Source organism: Sinocyclocheilus anshuiensis, unplaced genomic scaffold (genome assembly GCF_001515605.1).
Source record: "Sinocyclocheilus anshuiensis isolate Anshui unplaced genomic scaffold, SAMN03320099.WGS_v1.1 scaffold2139, whole genome shotgun sequence".
NCBI lineage: Eukaryota > Metazoa > Chordata > Actinopteri > Cypriniformes > Cyprinidae > Sinocyclocheilus > Sinocyclocheilus anshuiensis.
Window position 1 is genome coordinate 18,504 of NW_015536574.1, and position 6,316 is coordinate 24,819.

The 6,316-nt window shown below is 40.5% G+C and overlaps 1 long non-coding RNA gene and 2 other non-coding genes across 3 annotated transcripts in view; 1 reads left to right on the top strand and 2 right to left on the bottom strand.

Annotated features, from left to right (window-relative positions):
- The first annotated feature begins 1,343 nt into the window (after positions 1–1,343).
- The window catches only part of LOC107702354 (uncharacterized), a 23,205-nt gene continuing 18,232 nt past the window's right edge, over positions 1,344–6,316 (top strand). The window contains exon 1 of the long non-coding RNA XR_001635753.1: positions 1,344–1,355. This is a non-coding gene — a long non-coding RNA (uncharacterized LOC107702354). The remainder of the gene's footprint in view (positions 1,356–6,316) is intronic.
- Positions 3,294–3,366, bottom strand: trnav-cac (transfer RNA valine (anticodon CAC)). The gene has a single exon. It is a non-coding gene; the product is annotated as a tRNA-Val (tRNA).
- trnav-cac (transfer RNA valine (anticodon CAC)) lies at positions 4,217–4,289 on the bottom strand. Its single transcript has one exon. It is a non-coding gene; the product is annotated as a tRNA-Val (tRNA).

Genomic DNA, 6,316 nt, shown 5'->3' on the forward strand with positions numbered 1-6,316 from the left:
TAAGGGAGTTCCCTGATGAGGGGACTAGAGGGGAAAGGAAATTATAGTGAGAGAGGGAAACGAAAAACACAAAGAGAGACACAAAGGGAAAAAACAAAAACAAAGAGGCACAAGGACACCGAATGAGGTGAGACATACGAACGAGTATGTCACATGTGTGGAGTACCTCCTCTCTACTAGAGGTTGGTCCTAGCAGTGCGGCGGAGGAGAGTGTGTAAGTCCGGGGAGATGAATAGCAGAGTTGCATTTGGAAGTGGAACACGCACTATACAAATCAAGCTCTGAAGGCCCTTCTACAGAAAGTAAACGAGGGACACGCTTGGTGTCATTAATTTTTAAGTCAAATCTTGGCTTCATTCTCCACCACATGTAATGTCTGATTACTTTTCTTAGGGAATTAATTATTATTAATTAATTCAGGTTTGAAAGGACTCGAATCCGAAGATTCGAAGTTAACCTGATTAGAACTGATTTCAAATTTGATAATTTACACTTTATTAACGGTCGTCCAGCAAGATGTTAACCTCAGTATATTTTAACAATTTGTATATTTGTATTTTCCCTGGCCACGGGTTAATACGTTCTTTGATAAGTTATAAGCTACGAGCTAGGTAACAAGATCTAGGCAGAGTTTTAACTTTAAAATGTCACGACACAAGACAATGATTCTTTATAAATGAAACAAGAATTTATTGGCTATTCTAGATTACATTGACCTAAGCTAAGACATACACATACACACACACACACACACACACACACACATCCAGTTCTGAAGAATGAAAGTTTATATATTTTTGTATGAAGTTGCCAAAGTTCTAACTCGTTTTCACGAGTGGTTTTAAATTCAACCTGAGAGAATCACAAAGCAGAGGTTTGTCTTATGTTTACTGCTTAAATGGTTCAGCACCTATTTCAGCGGATAGAAGACCTTGTTTGTACTTGCGTTTGTGCTGGCAGCTGCAACAGGGTTTCCTTGTAGCCGGAGGGAATTCTAGAGCTTCTGATTGGTTGCTGAGATGACGTTTGGCTGACGTCGTTTCTGGGAATGTCCTCGGCGATGATTGGTTGGTTGCCGCGTTGCGGAGGAGCCTCGAAGTTCTTCTGAGAGAGTCTGCTTTAGCAAGATTTTGCGTTCTGCAGAGTTCCGAAGCTTCAACGGAGTAGTTGAGTTATAGATGGTCGATCGCCTGATGGTTCAGCTTGTGAGCACAAGTTAGAGTGGCGAAGAGCCTGCGTTCGGGAGAGCAAGCGGCGAAAAGCTTTCACTCGAGAGAGCAAGAAGCATTGAATCTGTGTTGCCGTGGGGTTTTGACCTGCGGCACAAGTCCGTCCCATGGCGTGCTCTTCCAATCGTTCAAGATTAAACTTCACATATTACACACATTAATAATAACTTTATCTACTGTCTTTTTCCATGTTGTCCATCCTTGTTTCTTCTTCACTGTCCATTTCTTTGTTTTGATCATCCATTCCTTGTCCATCTCTCTCCACGTTATCCAGAAGATTTTTAAAACTGTCCGATATTTAAATTTCTGTCCATTGGGTGTCCTGTTCTGTTGTCCGTTCCTTATCCTCATCATTCACTTTTTCTCCTCCTTCCTCTCGGTTGCTCGTTCCTCCTTCTGTTTCTTTTTGTTGTAATCCTTCTTCCTCTTGTCCTTCATCAGTTTCTCTTTTCTCCTCGCTGTTTCCTTCATGCACCTGTCCATCCAACCGATGTTCCATACCTCCTTCCTCTCCCTCCATCCAACTTTCACATTTATTTAAAACTTCTTGACACCCCGGGCACCTGACAGCCTTGCAATCTCTTGCAAAGTGTCCCCTCTCCTCACACTTGTAGCACTTAAAATCTGGGCAGTCTTTTAGCAGGTGTCCCGGGCTCATGCACAGCCTACAAGTCTTCACCTGATGGCTGTGCATCACCCTAAAATACTGCGGCCCTTCCGCTGTTTCCAGCTTCGTGCTATATGGCAACGATGCCACTTCTTTGGGGAATCTCACTTTTAGGAACCTTGTTCCATCCTCAATGTCAGTGCCCGGGTAGCATCTTCTTTTAATCTTTGAAATGGGATTAACTCCCCATCCTTCCAATTTCCCTAAAATTTCATTGTCATCAAGATAGACGGGCAGGTGCATGAAGGAAACAACATAGTCTCTATTTTGTACATTTTTAACCTCACAGTTCACTCCTTTTATTATCAGTTCATCAGTCAGTTTGTCACGTTTCTTCTTTTTCCATTGTCAGTTCGTATCCCTTTCCTTGTCTTGGCCTTAGTGCCAAGATTTGCCCATGTCCACATTGTTTTGATACAGCCTTGATGATATCCTCCGCTCTCACCTCGATCACATTCTCTACGTTCACAATCACTGTATCCTCCTTTAGATATTTTCTTTCAAGAAAGTTCTCCCTCGTGCCTTGTTCTTTCCATTTCCAGCTCGTAGTCGATTTCCCAGTCCAGTGTCATTTGCCGAACGTGTCTCTCCACCTAGTCCAGTGTCATTTTCCATTCGTGTCTCTCCAGCCGGTCCTGTGTCGTTAACCATTAATCCGTCTCCAAAACAGCTCACAAACTAACACAAACAGAAAAACAAAATGGAAGAGAGCCTTCCTCTCCCAACTGCAGCCAACCATTCCTGTAGCTCTCTAGCGCCCTCAGGGTGGTATGGCCTTAAGCAAGGACTGCCACAAAGAGTGGGCTATTTAAAGATCAGCCACCCTATAGGCCAGTGTATTAGATAAGTAGTGAAGAAAACAAAGAGTGGGCTATTTAAAGATCAGCCACTCTATAGGCCAGTGTATTAGATATGTAGTGATGAAAACATTAAATCTTACAGCACCTGGTATTCCCATGCTGTCTCCCACCCAAGTACTAACCAGGCCCGACCCTGCTTAGCTTCTGAGATCAGACGAGCTCAGGCGCAGACAGGGTGGTATGGCCGTAAGCAAGTACTGCCACAAAGAGTGGGCTATTTAAAGAACAGCCACCCTATAGGCCAGTGTATTAGATAAGTAGTGAAGAAAATGCTAAAGCTTACAGCACTTGGTATTCCCATGCTGTCTCCCATCCAAGTACTAACCAGGCCCGACCCTTCGTAAGCAAGGACTGCCACAAAGAGTGGGCAATTTAAAGATCAGCTACTGTATAGGCCAGTGTATTAGATAAGTAGTGAAGAAAACGTTAAAGCTTAGAGCACCTGGTATTCCCAGTCGGTCTCCCATCCAAGTACTAACCAGCCCCGACCCTCCCTTTTGAGCTGATTTACTACACAACCTTGGAAAAAGTCACCCTTGTTTCCACCCAGTTTCGAACTGGGGACCTTTCGCATGTGAGGCAAACGTGAAAACCATTACACTACGGAAACCTGTCAGGAGAGAGCAGCAAGAATTCTCCTGGAACGTCGCAAAGAGTTTATGCATTCCCTCAAAAATAAAACTCTGTTTCTGCTCAGCTTCGAACCGAGGACCTTTTGCGTGTTAGGCTAACGTGACGAACACTATATTACAAAAAGTTTTACCTTCTTGCTGTTTCGGGTAAAATCGATACTGTAATCTGCCCTGAAAACAGATTGACAATCTGAGTAAATCCCACACACAGTAGGACAGAGTTCATTCGGCGTGGCAGTCTGCTCAGAGTTCCTTAAAAACTTGCCTTCTCCTATCTCGAAATTAAGGTCTTTGCAGCTTGGACCACCTGCTTACCAGAGAGCCATTTCAGCACAGATAGAACAAAAGCCTCCATCTGTTTCTGCCCAGTTTCAAGCTGGGGACCTTTCGCATGTAAGGCAAACATGATAACCGCTACACTACGGAAACCTGCAGCCAAGACTGTGTCTGACCTTTCCATCACACGCTTCTTGGAGCGCAAATCAAACTACAGATTGCGTTGTGCTCTTTAATCTGCAAATACCTTCTATTTTTAGCGGCAAACCAAGCATTTTTTTAGTGCTCTGTGGTAATCTTCAAACCTGTCAGGAGAGAGCAGCAAGAATTCTCCTGGAACGTCGCAAAGAGTTTATGCATTCCCTCAAAAATAAAACTCTGTTTCGAACCGAGGACCTTTCACGTGTTAGGCGAACGTGATGACCACTACACTACAGAAACCTGTCAGATAACCTTTTTTGCTTGAACACCTCTAGGCAGGTGAAGCCTTTTGTAGCATTGAGTGAGAATGCAACAGAACCCGACTTAAGCAACCTTGGAAAAGGTCACCCTTGTTTCCGCCCAGTTTCGAACTGGGGACCTTTCGCGTGTGACGCGAAAGTGATAACCACTACACTACGGAAACCTATCAGGACACAGCAGCAAGAATTCTCCTGGAACGTCGCAAAGAGTTTAAGCATTCCCTCAAAAATAAAACTCTGTTTCTGCTCTGCTTCGGAACCAGGACCTTTTGCGTGTTAGGCTAACATGATTACCACTATACTAGAGAAACTCAAAAAGTTTATGTAACACGCACTGAGTAGCGCTTGGTTCACAATTACTAAGTTACTATGTCACCACAACTTTGGTACAGCAGTAACTACGTGGGATTGCTTGGACCAGAAATCAGAAGACAAGTGTCAACTCACTAGAGCAAAAGGTAAGCAAAAAGTGTAAGAGTATTACCTATTTCAAGGGTCAGTCAATTAATAACACAGTTCAAAGAATAGTCAGTTGCTGGAAAAATAGTTTATTGTTTTGATTGATTATCCTTTCACTTGGATTACTGCCCTTTTGAAATTGCAATTAGATAAAAAATAACAAAACACAATTACAACAACAAATAAATTGAATAGTTAAACCCCAAAGTAACAAAAGGATATCAAAATTTAAAGAAAAGAAAAATAAACAAAGTTCAGATTCAGTTTCCAAATTACAAATAAGTTTCTGGAATTAAATTTCAAATACTCAAAATCAGTGTCTCAGTTTCAAAATGAGATTTTTAGATTCAAGGTCAAATTCAAGTTTTGAATTCAAAGTCTCAATGTCGAGTTAAATTTCAGATGCAAAGTCAAAAGTCTCAATGTCCAGTTCAGTTTAAAAAATAAAAATAAAAAAAATATAGCAATGTTCATCAAAAGTGGAAAAATTCAGTCCACGAAGAAAGGAAAAAACAATTGTTTGATCCAGGGAATATCCAGGCAGCAAAACTTGGAAAAACTCTAAACAAATATAGTTTGGTCCTACCAGATCGACAAATTTCACTCTTTTTCTCCGTTTCCAGGCACGAAATGATGGGATGGCTCGCCAGTCCAAACCGGAATACGAGTATTCAGCAAGGACAGGATTCAGGATCACAATAAAATAAAAAATAAAAAACCGGCCTTGCAAAAACAAAGCCAAAAACTATCATCAGTAACTTGTTCGAATAAACCATTTCAAATGACTAAATGACCATTTTTTCCTGCTTCAATTATTTGCATTGCAACACATACATGTTAATCGCCATGTGCTCAATTACAAAACGGAACAGGATTCAGGATCACAATTCTCAACAAAGACAAAAAAATATTAAAAAAAAAAAACCCGGCCTTGCAAAAACAAAGCTAAAAACAATGATCAGTAACTTGTTCGAATAAAACATTTCAAATGACTAGAGCGTCTGCTTCAATTATTTGCATATACGCAACACATACATGCTAATCAATTACAACACTATTACATATGCACAGTGTTAGCAAAGCTAGCACCACATGAAACACATTTCACTTTGAGAAATTATCACATCTTCACAAATAAAACACCCTTCAACAACTTGAACATAATTATATACACTAACAGATCGTATTGAAGCAAAAATGAAGCATTTTCAACACATTTTTACATTACTAACTCACATTCCTGGTTAACTTTACAATATCCAATAACAGTATTCACATTTAGTTTAATTAAATACATTTCTTATAACGAAATTTGTACTCACCACTCACCAAGGTATCAGAAAAAAATAAATAAATTAATTAAATATTCCTCAGAAGAAATACTGATTAGGCTCTAGGCTCTCAGCTTCTTGTTGCGTCTCTTTCAGTGCTGTGCAGCATGAGCTTTTAAGAGTTAATATCTCACTAATCTGGGTCTTAACTTGTTAATAATCTATTGCTGGATTATTAAACTGTATTTTCATTGAATTCGCGCTACTGAGTCTTCTCTCTTTCAAATTCGCTCTCGTTCTGTCTGCTCGTGCGCTACTACCCACAAGGGGCGGAGCTAACCTTTCACCTCCCCAATTAAGAATCATTCAGGAACTTGTAAAAAACTTTTTTACTTGTAGAGTGATCTTTCTGCATATTTATCTTTCCTTTCTAAATATTATAGCAATAATAATTAGATAAA